Source organism: Accipiter gentilis, unplaced genomic scaffold (genome assembly GCF_929443795.1).
Source record: "Accipiter gentilis unplaced genomic scaffold, bAccGen1.1, whole genome shotgun sequence".
Classification (NCBI taxonomy): Eukaryota; Metazoa; Chordata; class Aves; order Accipitriformes; family Accipitridae; genus Astur; species Astur gentilis.
Genome location: NW_026060823.1, coordinates 408,364 through 424,237, shown reverse-complemented (window position 1 = coordinate 424,237; position 15,874 = coordinate 408,364). Strand labels below are relative to the sequence as shown.

The following is a 15,874-nucleotide window of genomic DNA, read 5'->3' as shown; positions in this document are numbered from 1 at the left end:
AATGCTGCGTACCAGAAATCTAACGGTGCTAACAAGAGAGAGAAGCTACCTCGTGTAGCTGAGCCATCAGTGTCTAAGGGACTCTCCATTCCTGTTACTGATTCAAGTATGTATTGACGTGGTGGGTGGAATGCAGTCTTTAATTTCACGGCTGAACTCTAGAAGCGCGGTGTCTCTTACAGAAGTGGAGGCTACAGTTGCAATAAGAACATTGGGACCTCCAGTTGGTAGCACCATTCCAGGACGTAACACAGTTTCTCAACCAGGAGGACGTTTTGTCCAAGGACAGCATGAATTAAGTGGGACTGGAATTACAGATCCTAAGAACAGTGCACCTAAACGACCTTATTCAGTGACCACTGAAGGACCTCATTCACCTCCATCAGAAGAACGCCCCAAAACACTAGCAGACGGAGAAAAGGTAAGGAAGGGGGGCTAGGCCAGGGAGGGTTTGAAGTAGAATTAATTCTTGATGTACAATGCATGACATAACCGAGAAGAAATGCATATATACATCCCCAATGGATTCAGGAATCTAAATTTAAGCATAATGCTAGTTTTACTAGGATGTAGGTGTGAGAAATTGTCTTGAACGGACTGTATAGCTATTAAACAATTTTTTTCCCCCGAGATGTGGCACTAGTGACTGGTTTTGGTCTGGTGGCAGGCTCTCTAAATACTACTGTACTTGTATATTACTGCACTGACCCATTGCTCAATGAACTGGAAACAGTTCTTCATTCAGAAAAAACCCAAATCTCAAAAGGAAGAGGACGTGAATGTTATAAATGTAGACGTATGAGCTAATCTTGTTCTGGCAGATGATTTTTGAATGCCTCTTGATAGTTTTGCTGCTTTAGAAATCAGCAGCCTACTCAACAGGTTGTCCACTGCTGAAACGACCGTGTGGAGTTGCTTGTTAAATCTGGGTTTTGTGGGAGCTTTTGATTAATGCTTGATTTGTTTTCTTGCTATACATAACTCTCCTTAAACAGCTGTTTGCGTGGCTTGACCTCTGATTTGAGGCAAAGAACAACTAGAAAAAACTCCATTTTGACACTTGTAAAGAATCAGCTTGCAGAACTGTTACCTACTATTGAATACTTCAGGTACAGATTTCAAGGTTTGGGTAGTACGACTTCTTGCGAGGCTTGAGATTCCTGTGCGGTAAGGGGAGTGTTGTCTAAATGTTGTTTTAAGAATGGCCACTAACACAGTTAATGTGTTGACTGGAAGCTGTACTCAAATATGAAGGTAACTTCAGTATAGCAATTATTTTGAGTCTGTGTATTCTGTTCTTCTAGTTAACTGGCCAGGATTCAGCATTCAAAGGCGGCGCCAGTCCAGAAGATGTCAGCAGCAGATCTACAGACAATGTAATTAGGAAGGGGTTTTACTCAGTGGGCTAACTGAAAAGCTGAATGGACTCTGCTAGTGCCTAGACTACCTCACATCAGTACTCTACGCGTTTATTGATGTAAACAAAAATATGCTTTTTAGTTTAACTTCTTTCAGCCTTCATTTCCCAAATATGTTCTTGTAAGAGTTATCCCTATTAGTCTTTTTAGAAGTCTTGACTGTCACTAGCTGAAACAGCTTTGGAAAAGCCACAAAAACCAAGCTGCCCTGTGACTTGGATTCAGAATGTAGTTAAACAGGTTAACTAGTTACTGCAACCACGTTGTGGTGTCAAGTGTGTCTGAACGTGCTTGTATTCATTTGTGCTTTCCTAGTGCATGTGCATATATTGTTCTTCTCCTAAACTATTTTCCCGGTTGGCACATACACTCCTGGGCATCTATCACAATGGTGCTCAGCTTCCTCAGCTAGCAGCTGTCCCCTGCCTAACACGGCCATGCGCTACACAAGTATTGCCTCCCATGGAGGCCCATAAATAATTGTGGTATTGAAGACAACGCAGCAGAGGATGCTACCAAGGTATGGAGATGATAGACGTGTCCCATGCCGTTGTATCTGATTTTTGTCTTGAGACTGCTCCAGCATGAGACTTGAGGGCTTTTTTTGTTGTCGCTGGGTAGGAAAGCTAAACTCGGAACACACAGCTGAAGATGTACTTAAACATTGCAATAGCCAAGGCTGTTGTGGCACTGCTACCCACCTGCAAGGGAGAGTCTTGAAAGGAATTGGCATGCAGAGAGTGTTTTCAGATAAACCCTGAAAGCTGTTCTACGTGGTTACATGAAAACTTGTAGTAGTCTGAAGTTCCGGTTCTGTAAACTGGTAACACTGCTTACCCAGTTAAGTGCATGAGGGTTTTTTGAGGGGTGGGGAGAAATTCTGATCCCATGAAACAAATGTTGTGCTCTCTCTCTATTGTAACTTCTTTATAACTTGGTGTTTTTGTAAATGAAGTTGTATGTTTTTCCAGAGAATTTTCGTATGTACTGTAAAATACTGTCTTCCAAAAAGATTTTTTTTAAATTATTATTAATTTTTTTTAATGCACGTGGGATCTGCTTAAAAACCCCAAACAAGTAAACCAAATGTAAGGTGGGCAGGGCAGTGCCAGAAAAAGTATGTTCTACAAAATGATGATGTCATGGTAGAGTAAATTCGAGGAGACTAGGAACACTGCTTTCCTGCTTCTAGTATTTCCAGGTTTTGAATTAACACCCTCTGAATAGTGCAGCTTGCAAACTGCGCTGACAGCTGAAGTCCCATTTTGCTGTGCGGACAACAGATACCCCTGACTTCTTTTAAAATTAGTTGCTTGGCTTAAACCGCAATTCTGAGCTCTGATCATTTTAAGCATCCACCTCAAACCCTAGTGACAAGACCGAAGGGGCATGTAGCTACCTTGCACGGTCTTCATTCTCCAGCATTCCCCCTACTGCTGGTATTCCAAACTTGTGGAGAAAGCATGACCATGACCATATACTTACCTTTTTTCCTTATTACCTCTGGTTTCCAGCTTGCTTCAAGTGCAATTCATCTCTTAGAAAATGTGCCTTAGTGGGTTTGAGAGGTCTTACTCCTCCTTCTCCCCTCGAAAAAAACCCAAGACTTAAGGGTGCAAGGCTTAGGTTTACTCACAGGTTAAAATTAAGAAAGAGAACCTATGTTACTTCAGTGGCTTTTAGCAGAGCTACACCCTGAGTTTATAAAATGGTTACCTTGGTTTTGTGACCTGGGTTAAAACCATGGTCTTTCAATACTGTCAAGTCTGTGTACTAGTTACAGTAGGTATACAACTTCAGCACTTGTGTAAATAAAACTCCATCGTTAATTTGAAGGAATTAAAGCTGAAGTAGGTGATAAGATAAACGGCAAAGCAACTATGAAAAGTGTTTTGTAATGGTCTACAAGCCTGTAATATTACCATGCTTTTAAACAAATTCTTCCACTTGACCTGTTAAAGGCTGTTGTGCCCTTAACCTCTAGTCAGCACATGCATTTCTGCAGCTGGTCTCAAACTAACCTAGCTAATTGATATCAAAGTATATGCCTGTACATGGATTTATTTTTTTTAACTCTTGCTTTGCAGAATTATCTTCTAATTGTGCTTTGTTGTTGTTGTTGTTGTTTCCCCCCCCCCTCACTCTTAGGGTGTTAAGAAGAAGTTTAGGAAGAAGTCAGGTTACTAGTTTCCTGGACTTGATCCAGCATGGGTCAGATTACACGCTTTATTTTAATGTACCCTGACTCAGCGCTTGGCCGCGTGCAGAGAGATGTTGCTGTTCTGGAGTTTCCCTGGCTATTGCAGAGGTTGGATGCTGCCCCAGCACTATGCAGATTAGATTACAGCTGTTTTAAATAAAGTTCAAACTGCACCAGTTCAACTGAAGTGTTTTCCTTTGTTTATGGAGCAAGTGTTCTGTCAAAGTGATTGAAAGGCAAGTTCCTCATGCATAAAGACTCCTCTCCCTACAATACTCAGAAGGAAGCAGCCCAAGCTAGAGACAGTATTGCCAAGCGTGGTTCCTGTCCTTTAGGGTGAATCCCTCCAGCAGGCTTTTCTATGCTCTGGGAAACATCTGCGGTTATAACTTTGCAGCTGCTGTTGGCTCTAGCAGTCCTGTCTGAATCTGGTCCAGCGCAGGTCACCAAGAGTCAGTGCTAGAAGCAGCGCTTCTTAGCTGTTAGCAATTGCATCATCACATCGCTTCCTGGCATAGTGTCTTATCACTGATCATCTGGGGACAGAGGTTTTTATTCATTTGCCAGATGGAGCTGGTAGTAGGGCAAGTTCTTTCTGGAATACCTGAAGGAGAGAAAAGCTGTATGTGGCCTTCTTTCTCATTTTTGTTTTTACTGAAAAGCGAAGCAATCGGTGCTAGCTTTGCAAGATCCTCAGGGTTATCGACAAACCCCAGGTAAGTAAATGCCTAAACTAAAACAAACCCTAGTAACAAATGCATTGTTTTCTCTTGCTTCTGCCACAATGCATCCCCCTAAGACCCTAAACCCAATACTGAATCTATTTAATTGTGATTGTGCTGAACACAAGATGACCAGAGCCAGAAAATACCTTGGACTTGAAGGTGAGGGAGGCTCCTTGATGCCAGACTTCCTGCAAACTTTGCTGTTTTCTGTCTGCTTTCTTAGCTGGTTGCTGTGTGTGTGGCTTGGAGGTCCAGCTGGAGGGGGTGAGGGATGCATGATCAGTCTCCTTAAAGAGGAGCAGCTCTGCGTTGAGATTGTGTACGGTTAGTAACTTTGAGCAAGACGTTCCATTGCAGGAATTAACGTCTCCTGTGGTTTTACTTGTTAGGTCTAAGCAAAGAAGTGGCTCATGTGAAGTCGCCTCCGCTTCTGCTACTGCAGTGGGTTGGTGTAACTTCTTGCTACTGCTTCTGCAACTGCAGAAACTAGAGAGAGCAAGTAATAGAGGGGTTGGGGGGTCCAGCCGCAGCCCCCTGCTTCCTGGCCAGCTCTGCTGTTGCTCTGCCTTTCGTCGAGTGCTGCGGGGCCAGGTTGGACTAAGCAGAGTCCAGTGGGGTGTTTTCCGAGAAGGAGGCGAGGGGTGGGCTGTTGAGCACTGCCTGCTGCCTCCTAGCATGCTGGTCAGCATGGACTCCCTCCCCTTCCCTGTGCCTGAGGGTTTCTTCAGCCACCATCTACCCCTGGGGTGCCCAGCTCCGAGCGTGGCCCGAGTATGACTACCTGTGGTTGGTAGTCGGTTTGTTTTGTGTTTCCAGGTTTTCTTCCTTGGAATCATGTTGTCCACAAAGAAATGTCATTATCCATCCCATTTCTAATTCAGTATCTACCGATCTAGTGTGACCCAGAGCCTGTGTGAAGGAGGAGCCGCCCCAAAGGATCCTGCAGCGACCTGTTTGTCCACAATCCTTTCTCCGAGTCCACTTCTGGAACTGCAGGGGCAGTGCTTGTGTGCAGAGTCCCGGAACAGCAGCACTGCCAGGGAGCCCCAGCGCCTGCTGTGTCCAGAGCTGCTCTTTCCACCGCCACACTCTCCTCCTGAGCCCTTCTGGTGTTGTAAGGCCGGAGTGCTCCAGCAGCTTGGCCACAGTTCTCCCGTGTGGCCATCCTGTGACAGCAGGCAGGGAAAGGCACTGGGCACTGCTGGGACAGAGCTCGCCATGCTCCAGAGCAGCATTTGCGTCATGGAAGGAGACCCCCTCAGGGCAGTGCCTTAAGGCTTAGGTCTTCTTCCAAAGTTTCTCTCAAGAACATGCAGGCTCTGGCCATGTCCACCAAAAATTACCCTGTCCCGTATTTTTAAGCTGCTTTTTAAGCTCCAGACTAGCTGAACGAGAAGATATCCACTGTACATTTAATTGAGAAAGATGTACGCAAGACGCACCAGCTGGGGACTGATGCTGCCAGCAGGTTCAGCACCCCAGGGGAAGAGGAGGGCAGCCACCCTCTCTGGCTGGAAGCCTGTCGGGGCTTCAGCGTTTCAGCTTTGGTGGCCCCAGGCTGCTGCGGAGCCGTAGTCCAGTCTCTAGGGCTGCAGGGACCCATGCCAGGGGCTGTGTGGAGGGAGCTGGGCAGGGGCAGGGCTGCAGGAGGTGATTGCAGGGCTCTGACCCCAAGCAGAGTGGCTGCAGCACTCGTGTTTGACCCCCAAACCTTGCCTCATCAGTGCCTTTACGGTAGCTGGAGATCCTCATACTTACACATGAGGAGTTGCAGGCGTGATCTGTACCAGCAGTGGCTTAGGAACCCGGACCGGGGCTAAGCCCCAGCAAGAGCCTTTGCACAGAGCTGTTGCTCTGCAGCTCCCTGGCTTGCCTCCCAAAACTCCTCATCCAGCAAAACCTCCCACACTTATGCGGAGCTTTGATTCTTGGGGCTCCGCTGTTCCTCTTGCTGATGCTAATGCCCTTGGCATCAGTTCCCATAATCACGGATTGCTATGTAAAATATTTATTGCAGGACTTATCCTTTTTAAAAAAAAAAACAAACCAAACCCACTTTATTTACATAAATTACAAAATAAAATAATCACACTTTTGCTCACACTAAAAATCTACTCTTAAATTAAAACTCGGTTGGGCTCAGCACAGCAAGGAGCCACAGCAAGGTCGTTGCTAGCAGAGCCTTGTGCTCTTAACACAGCGTTCCATTTTTATAGCTCTCATTTTTATAGCTTAAACCATGATAGAGACAGAGTCACAGCAGCACAGAATGGATGCTGAAAGAGACCTCTAGAGATCATCCAGCCCACCTCGGCTGCTTGAGCAGGGCCAGCTGCAGCAGGCTGTGAGTCTGCTTCTCGAAGGTTCTATTGGCTGCGTTGCTCCCAGGTTGTGGAGCTCGCATGGGAAATGGGCAATGAAGAGGGATGAAGTTTTCAGGCACTTTCTGGCCGGTGCAGTGATTTTTATTTTTTTTTTTCCTTCTGACTTTTTCTCCCCCCTTCCTGGTCTTGCAGCTGCCCAAGGCGCAGCCAGAGAAGTGGAGGAGGGTCCCTGCCTGGCCTGCAGCTCCCTCCCTCGCCATTCTTAGGGTGATTTGGCATTATTTTGCTGTGTCAGTGAAGCAAAGCTGGGCTCTTGGGGGCTGAGGTCAGTGGGACCCGAGGAAGGCCGTGATGGTCTTGAGGCTTTGAAGGGCTGTGCACCGAGCCCTGTCCCCGCTGGAGGGGACGCTGGTGGTGTTCAAGACGAAGGCCTTGCAGCCCTTGTTGTCGTGTGTGCCCGTGTCCCCCCCAGCCCCCAAGGTCTGTCGTTGTCGCAGGGGCTCTGTGCTGCTTTCTGCGTGGGGCCGTGTCCGTGAGTCCTGCAGGGACCTGTCTGTCCTGGCTTCCCCACCAAAGGGCTGCTTCCCCTGGGGAAGGGGAACGGGGAGTTGTTCCCGTTCCCGTCCCCCCCCCACCATCGCCTGCCGCGCTGGTGGTGACTCAGGCCTGGGGGTGGCTGGGTTCCCCTCGGGGCTTGCTGGCTTGGATCTGGGGCTCGGCGGGGCTTTTGCACCTCTTGGGGGCTGTTTCCCGGTGCCCCCCGCACTCCCTCCCCGTCCCACACAGGCACGGAGCGGTTCTGGAGAAAGAGCTTTTAATGGGAAACACAAAAGAAAAGGTCCCATCCAAGCTGGTCTAACCCCTCCCTACCACCCTCCCCGGCCCCCCCTTCGACAAATACCCCCCCCTCCACTCCCACCCCCCATTCCCCCCATCTCCATCCCTCTCACCCCTGTCTAATCCCCCCCCCACACACACACCCTCACGTTGGCTGCCAGAGCCCTGCGCTTGCTGGGTGCCATTGGCAAGGAGCTCTGCGCCTGCCTCTTCCTCCACTTGCCGGCCGTGGCAGGTGGGGATGGTGGCAGGTCCATCCCCGCATCCTGCCACGGCTCCTGGGGCTCCATCCCGCCGCCGTTGACTATTTTGTGGCTCAGCATGGTGTCGCTGAGCTCAGGGATGCAGTAGTCGGGGGTGAGCATCTCCTCAGGCAGCGAGAGCGAGCTGAAGTCGCGGTCTGGGGTGTCTGCGCTGGTGCCACCAGCGTCCTCGGGCACGGAGCTCCTGCTGGGAGCATCCTGGCTGACCCCCACTCCATCCAGGGAGCAACCGAAGAGCCTTAGGGCCTCTTCCAGGACCATCTCCTCGGACACTGCAAGGTCGCCTGCAGTGTCCCCAAGGGCTTCGTTGTTGGTGGCAGCGCAGGGGCTGGTGTGGACATCGCCGCCTGGGGGTGCCCCCACAGGGGTGGCCGTGCTGGGGATGTTGATCTGTGCCAGCTGCCCCTCGCTGTGCTGGTAGCCAGGGATGGACACTGGCAGCTCCAGAGGGTCTGGGGCCACCCCACTCCTCTGATTTTTGTAGGGTGTGAGGTATCATGGTTGGCCCTGGGGGGTCCCTGTGGCTGCCCAGGCCAGGGGGGCCCCGCAGCCCGTGGGACCCCACAGGGCAGCACCCGGCAGAGAAGTGGCGCCTTGGCCGAGCGTGGCGGTGGCCGGTGGAGGCAGGTCGGTGGTTGTCCACTGGATGCAGAAGACCCGGGGGTCGAAGAGGCAGCCACATGGAGCCCTCTGCAGACCTGTGTGGGTGAGGGGGAGCCGTGCTGGGCCGGGGGGACTCTCTGGGGGCACCCGCCAAGCCGGCCCCGATGGCCGACATCCCCCAGCTCTGGGCCAGGGGCGTGGGGAGCTTGTGGCCGGGGCGATCCCCACAGGGTGAGCTGCTGTGCTGGTGGGACGGGGTTGCAAATCAGGGAGGAGACTCGCATCTAGGAGGTGAAAGGGGAGAGGTGGCCCCAAATATTTGGGGAATTCTCTGCAGATGGGCTTTACTGGGCACGCGCCGCCCGGGCGAGGGCAAGGATGCTCACCGGGGCTTGCTGAACCCCCATGCGAAAAGTGCCGGGGGAACGGGTGTGATGGGGATGGCGAAGGTGCCAGAGCAGACTGGGGTGCCATACCTGCTGGTGGTGCCTGGGGGGCCCGGGCTGCAGGGAAGGGCTTCTCCCGCGTGGGCAGGCGGCACGGGTTGGCTGAGCCTAAGAGAATGAGACAGGAGCGATGGCCGGCGGTCTCCTCTGCTCTTGCCCCCCAAGAGCGTCCCTGGGCTGCAGGGGGTGGGGTCGGTCCCTACCTCAAGGGTAGAAGGTTTTGGGGAGCATGAATGGCTGGAAAAGCTGGGGCGCCGGGGGGCCCCAGGGCCCAGGCAGTGGGAGCTGCATTGGTGGCCGCGCCATGGTCCCTTCTGGCTGTTGGCTGCCAAGGACTCTTTGGCGTCTCCCCGGAAGGAATGCGGGGGCTCCCTGTGTTCTGCCCCACCCCCAAGAGCCTCCCCAGCTCCTCTTGGGGAGGGAAAGGGTTAAGGGAGGCTGGGGTGGCCCCGGGGCCTACAGGCGGCTCTCGGGGTCTGCGGGTACAAATGCTCTTGGCTTTCAACAGTATTTTTCCGGTGGGGGAAGAACAACAAGTTGATTCAGCTGAGCGAAGCAGGGACCAAGCTGCAGCCGCAGCCTCCTTGCGCCAGATGGCAAATGCGTTTGTGACCGTTGCCCACGCTTCTGTTCGCTGCGTTGACCGGAGCGAGGCAGAAATAGGAAAAAGGACCTCGAAGGCGCGAAGGAAGGTCACGCGGTGTCGCTCGGTGGCACGCTTTCCCACAGCCCTCGCTCCAGTAGTGCTGTCAGGTCTTTCAGTCTCCTGCTGGGAAAAGCAGCAGCTCTGGATCCCCCTGGGAGGGGGCAGCCCTTTCCCTGGGTGCATGACATCCCGGAGGAGACGCACCACGTGCTCCCAGGAAAGGACTGGATTCTGCCCAACGTCCGGTGTCAGGGCGCTGGGGCTGTTTGCGCTCTACGGGATCCCAGGGATGGGGTTAGTACATCCCCTCCTCATGCTTGGAGGATTCGGCGCTAGCAAGGACACCCCAAGGGTACCAAGGACACAGGCCTCTCGCTCCCGCTGTGTGAACAGTGTGTGGCCTGGGGGAGTCGGGACAACTGCCGTGAACCGGAGGCCAAAGATCTCTCCTGGCCTGTATCCTGGTAATCAAAGAGATTGCGCTCTGTTCGTGAGGCACCTCTGGCTGCAAGATTGTGCAAGGCCATGTGCTGCGTAACTTGTGGCAGGGACCGATGCTGGGGGCGTGAAGGCAAGCGCGCTTCTAAAAGCATAAAACTCCGTTTCATTTCAGAGCGCAGCTGAGCCACCCCGCTCCTCAAGACTCTGCCATCTGCACTGCTGTGGCTGGGACTGGGCAGTGCTGCACATCCCAAAGGCCACCGAGTCACACCCGTGTCCCTGCTGCTTTGCCGGGAGCTTCTGCGATGTGAGCGATGTTCTGGGGGGTGATCTCTTGGACTGCAGCTACTCCGTCCCTGACCGGCAGCTGGCCAGGAGGGTTGTGTCCCAGGTGGAATTCCACCTCTCTGACGAGAACCTGGCCAAGGATGCTTTCCTCCTGAAACATGTCCAGAAGAACAAGATGGGCTTCGTCAGCATCAAACCACTGCTGTCCTTCAAGAAGGTAGGCAGCGCGTTGCGTTGGCCAGCCGGGGTGGGAAGTAGGGGTAGGAATGCCTACTTTCTAAAACTCCAAAATGAGTCTTAGAGAGTTTCTTTGACCGGCTTTTCGGTATCATGGGTCCCCGTCCCCGAGTCCCTGCTGAGCGTCCCCCCCAGCAGACTGCTGCTGGCCTGAGAGCTGCTGCCCCTGGAGCAGGACGTGCTGCACAAGGACCCCTCGGCCCCCTCCTGGCCCGGCAGCAACTTCAAGCCCAGCAATTTCAGCAATGCCTTCACTGGATTGCTCCTCGCCAGCAAAGTCTTCCCTCCGCTCGGGACAGGCTTGGGCACAGGCAGCTGCTACGGCCTCTGCCCCAGCACTGAGAGCACTCGTGGCTGCGGCTGGGGGAGTGGGGTGGGTGCCTGGGCACCCTGGCCCAGCAGCCCCTCGCCACATGCCAAACCTCTTGCCGGCAGTCCTCCGGCAGCGGCGTGGGTGCCTGAGCCCCTCGGCCTGCGGGATGCGGTGCTTTGCCTGCCCCACTGTTGTCCCAAAAGTGGGGTCGTTTACCCGGGGTGCAAAATGCCAATATAAATACAGAGCAGAGGTATTTTATTCCAGTTCATGTTTACGCAAAGATGGGGGCTAGGTGGTAATCCGCAACGCTAGCACCCCTCATGCCTAAAGGGGCAAGCAATTTATACAGTTCAGTTATACATATTCGATTTCCAAAGTTCTTCCCAAAACTATTGCCGGGAGTAGCTTATCTCGCACAGTTTCTATTGGGCTACAGTTTCCCTGCTTGGAATTAAAGGTCCAGTGTTCTTTTCTTCTACAGCGCATGCTCAAGGAGAGTGGGGGGGTAAGTCTTTTTGGTGTGGAATTGAGTTGGTGGTCATGATCTCCCCCTGCCACCTTTCTTTACCTTTCCTCCAGTTTGCGAAGATGCTTCTGACTTCATGCCTATTAGCAATTATTCAACTTTTTGGCGCCTCCTGGAGTAGGATGTTCCCTTCTTCTCAGTTTTTTAGTTCTTCTTCAGGGGCACAGTTGTTAGCAAGGCATGCGTTGATCATACAAAGGGGATCTTGTTTCACAAGAGCTTTGTGGCCTTTTTCGTGTGGCTTAAGTACATAATTTCTTAAGTACATCATTTCCCCCTGTGGTGGGTTGACCCTGGCTGGATGCCAGGTGCCCACCAAAGCCGTTCTATCACTCCCCCTCCTCAGCTGGACAGGGGAGAGAAAATATAACAAAGAGCTTGTGGGTCGAGATAAGGACAGGAGAGATCACTCACCAATTACCGTCACTGGCAAAAGAGACTCCGCTTGAGGAAAATTAACTCAATTTATTACAAATCAACCAGAGCAGGGTAATGAGAAATACAACCAAATCTCAGAGCACCTTCCCTCCACCCCTCCCTTCTTCCCAGGCACAACTTCATTCCCAGATTCCCTACCAACCCCCCCCAGTGGCACAGGGAGACGGTGAATGGGGTTTACGGTCAGTTCATCACACATTATTGTGATACTTGCCAAACCAACCAAGAAAGGTAAAACTGGAGCGCAGGGAGCAAATGCTTTTCTTTCACCTTAGGCCAACTGCTCGGACGCTCTCTATGCTGCCCTGCTGCAGAGGGCATCCCTCTTGTACCAGTAAGAGACATAAGAGTGAATTAAAGCCAGAACTCCAAACCAGACCAAAAACCCAGTCGTGATCAAGAAGAAAGTGGAGAATGCATCAAATATAACAGAAAATTATTTTGGACATTCCCAGTTTACATTTGGAAAAAAGAGAAGGAAAACAAAGAGGAGGAATTAGGTATTAAAAGAAGAGCACTGAATGATAAAGCAGTAGCAGTCCCTCTACCACTACAAACCCACACCCCCACACGCACGTACGCACACAGACTTAACACCACCAAACTCCCCTTGACTGTGACGTTCCCCTCAGCTTGCTGGTCTAGAGATACTGAATGCCTGAAGCACACCAAGGATAACTGAAAACATCTGCATGGCTTTAATGGGAATCCTCCAACTGAAACAAAGCGCCTTCTCCCTCTGTCTGCGTTGGCACATCCCCGAGTCACGCTCTCACTCCTCTCCTTCAAAGTCAAGATTCCTAAACGTGAAAAGCGGGAGTGGGGAAAGGCGAAGGGAAGAGAAAAAGAGGGAGAGCATCATCAGTGGAAGACCTGCCAGCTGCTGCTGATTCAGCCCTGTTCGGGGGACCACCCCAGCAGAGAGGAGCTGGTGTGCATGCCACAGACCTCCCTGCCTGTTCCCAGGGACAGGCCATTTGCTCAGCCTTGCCGGCCAAAGCGTGGGAAAAGCGTAGGTGTGCGCCGTCGCTTGCAGAGGAGCACGGTCACGTTCACGTGCAATCCTTTACCTTTTTCCTCCCTGGATTCAAAGGGTTTCTGTCTTCAAAGTGAGAGCCTTCCATACGGTCATTTGTGACATTTCATCCAGGATAACAATCTCAGAAGGATCAGTCCTGCAATAAATATTTTACATAGCAATCCGTGATTATGGGAACTGATGCCACCAAGGGCATTAGCATCAGCAAGAGGAACAGCGGAGCCCCGAGAATCAAAGCTCTGCATAAGTGTGGGAGGTTTTGCTGGATGAGGAGTTTTGGGAGGCAAGCCCGGGAGCTGCAGAGCAACAGCTCTGTGCAAAGGCTCTTGCTGGGGCTTAGCCCCGGTCCGGGTTCCTAAGCCACTGCTGGTACAGATCACGCCTGCAACTCCTCATGTGTTAAGTATGAGGATCTCCAGCTACCGTAAAAGCACTGATGAGGCAAGGTTTGGGGGTCAAACGCGAGTGCTGCAGCCACTCTGCTTGCGGTCAGAGCCTTGCAATCACTTCCTGCAGCCCTGCCCCCAAATTTGATTTTCCCACCAAGCTGCCTGCTGGTTTCTGTGGGATGCCCCACAAAGAGGCAAGTGGAGAAAACTCTGCCAAACACCTTCAAGCTAATCTTGCCGGGGTTCCTGGCGCTTGGTGGAGCTTTACCTGTCACTGCTTTGCTTTGGGATATCCACGTCACTGGTCTTCCCCACGTTCAGCTGAACTGAACTTGCAGCAGCAGCAGCTTCCATGGCCCTCCTGGACTCCTGATGTAAAAAAGGGACAAATCACGTTCTCTGTCTTTGATCAAAGTGGAGATAAGCTGAATGCCCAGCACAAACTTAGCAGTCTGCCCTCCGCTTCTGCCCCTTGGCAGCTATAGGTATTAGTGCAGCAGGGGAGAAACCGTTCACTCCAAAGATTTCGGGGCAGGGGGACTGTGTGTTCAAAACACGATTATGAGCAAGTCTTGCCAGCAGCAGCAGCCGCAGCAGCATCTAATAATAATCATCATAATGATAATGACCTTTGTGAAAAATGACTCGTTTTAAAAATTACACCTGTATTCAAGCGTTCAGCTCACTGCTACTTGAGGAAACAAAGGTTACAAAAGTTACAGGCTATTGGGATCTATTTCGATTGAGTGCTGATCTTCCCCCAACATTTCCAGACAAGCTGTAAGAGAAACAGGCAATCTCACAGACACACGGAGATGTCCAGCCCCGAGGACACAGCAAGCCTTACCTCTTCTTCTTCTCCAGCTTCATTTCTGGCATCGTCCAACTTCTTCTTCCTTTCTGGCATAAGGTCATCCAGAAAGCTGAGCTCTCGCTTTGAGAAGCAGAAATCCATCGCTTTCCGGACAAATACGAGAGCCAAAACCTTCACGAATAAGAGGGAAGATGCGGTGAGCTCAGAGACGATGCCACCTCTCACTCCAACGCTGCAAACACCCCGCTGCCGAGCGGTGGCAGCTCTTACCATCATGGGAAAGATGATGGCGGCACGGGACACCTTGATGGTCCAGAGCAGGACGAGGCAGGTCAGCTGGATCGCCGTGAAGAAATGCACCTTTCGCAAGGGCACGTGCCGCAGGTAGATGAAATCCGGCTGGTGCTTCGCTGGCATCCAAAACAGCTTCAAGCGATCAAAGAACTGCAAAATAAAAGGGAAAGGTTGCCACCTTGGGACTGCGGCAAGTTTCTGGCCCTCTCGAGACGTGGAGGCACTTTGCAGCATCTCGCTTGCCGTCAGAAATCCTGGATCCCACTGCATTCCTCCTGGGAGCAGCACCCATTTTCCCTTCGCTCCATCTAGCAACCGGCTTGCCCCTGAGAGCTGCCCACCAAACGGCAACTATGCCATGCCATTCCATTATTAGCATTTCTCGGCCCACTGAATCCCCCCATGAGGATTTCCACCAGTGGTAGAAACTGCCTTCCCTTTGCACCAAATTCCTCCGCTTTTCACGTAACCAAACACTGACCTGCCCTAAACCCTGCAACAGAGAGCGCTGAACTTGCCTGGTCCTCCCATACCTCCTGTGCCTCCACCAATCTTTTTCTTACACAAAAGAGTTTCATTGCTTGCTCTGCGAGAAGTTTTTCCCATGCCACTGCTTTTTTCCCTGCTGCTACAGAGACAAAATACCAGGGAGCCGACATGCTGCACGCTGTAAAAGAGTCCGTACCTGAATTCCTCTGAGCGACGACACACCCATGTAGAGAAAGACGCCATAAAGCACAGGCATTGGTATAAACTGGGGGGGGGAAGAAAAAAAAAAAGAAAGAATGCAATCGTTTCTTTTTCTGTATTGCATTTTCAGTATTACCACCCTCTTCCACAGGCACTGCCTAAAATTGCTTGAAGCTTTCCAGCTTCCATTCAGGCTTAGAGATGGGTCAGATATTAACCATTGTTTTGCCATTTTGTGCGCACGAGTGAGCTAAGGCTCTGCTTTAGGCTGAACTTGGGAGTTATCTCTCCTCAGAATAATCCTATTTTCCAGAAAGGTTGGAGGAAAATAGGCGATTTCACCCGTGCTACCCTATGCCGCATTCTCTGGCGGTAGAAGAAACACTTCTGCCTATTCTTGGGGCAACAGGCAAAGGCCACAGGCCTCCTTTTAGCCTAGAGACGAGATTACTTTGTGGGAGGAACGTGCAAGGAAGCCCACAGGGATGACCTCAGTGTGTTTAGCTCCTGGGAACGGCTGCTCCGCGGCATTTGGGGAGCAAATTGCAGCCACTAAAGGGCTGCCTGTTTGAAACAGAGCAGATGTGCTCGTCTGAATATGCTCAACTGTAACCCATAAACATGGGTGGGCCTGAAAGACACCCAAAAATTCAAGCAGTTGCGTTGCTTGCTCGCCTCGAGCACACCAAACGGGGGCCTGAAGGGCTGCAAAACCTAACCGAGGCTGGTTCCCACCGTTGGTCAAGCCCCAAGGGTTGGGACCACCTCCTCCTCCTCCGCTCCACAACTAACTACTCAGGCCTGCAGAGAGGGGACTGTTTTTCTGTAACCTCCAACAAGCTCACGGTTGTTGGGTGGTTTGCATTTTCCTCTCACCTTTAACACGGAAGTGAAGAAGACAGAGCAGCCCATGAGCACAAAGATCAGCAAGCCAGTGACT

General features: G+C 51.6%; 1 protein-coding gene and 2 long non-coding RNA genes across 33 annotated transcripts in view; 1 reads left to right on the top strand and 2 right to left on the bottom strand.

Moving 5' to 3' along the window:
- The window catches only part of LOC126036761 (electroneutral sodium bicarbonate exchanger 1-like), a 340,015-nt gene that overhangs the window by 107,849 nt on the left and 216,292 nt on the right, over positions 1-15,874 (bottom strand). The window lies entirely within an intron of this gene.
- Positions 1-15,874, top strand: part of LOC126036771 (uncharacterized) — a 251,573-nt gene that overhangs the window by 189,164 nt on the left and 46,535 nt on the right. The gene's annotated exons all lie outside the window — the stretch shown is intronic.
- On the bottom strand, positions 11,852-13,474 carry LOC126036769 (uncharacterized). The gene is made up of 3 exons (XR_007505359.1): positions 13,405-13,474; positions 12,779-12,883; positions 11,852-12,508 (listed from the first exon to the last, which is right to left on the bottom strand). It is a non-coding gene; the product is annotated as an uncharacterized LOC126036769 (long non-coding RNA).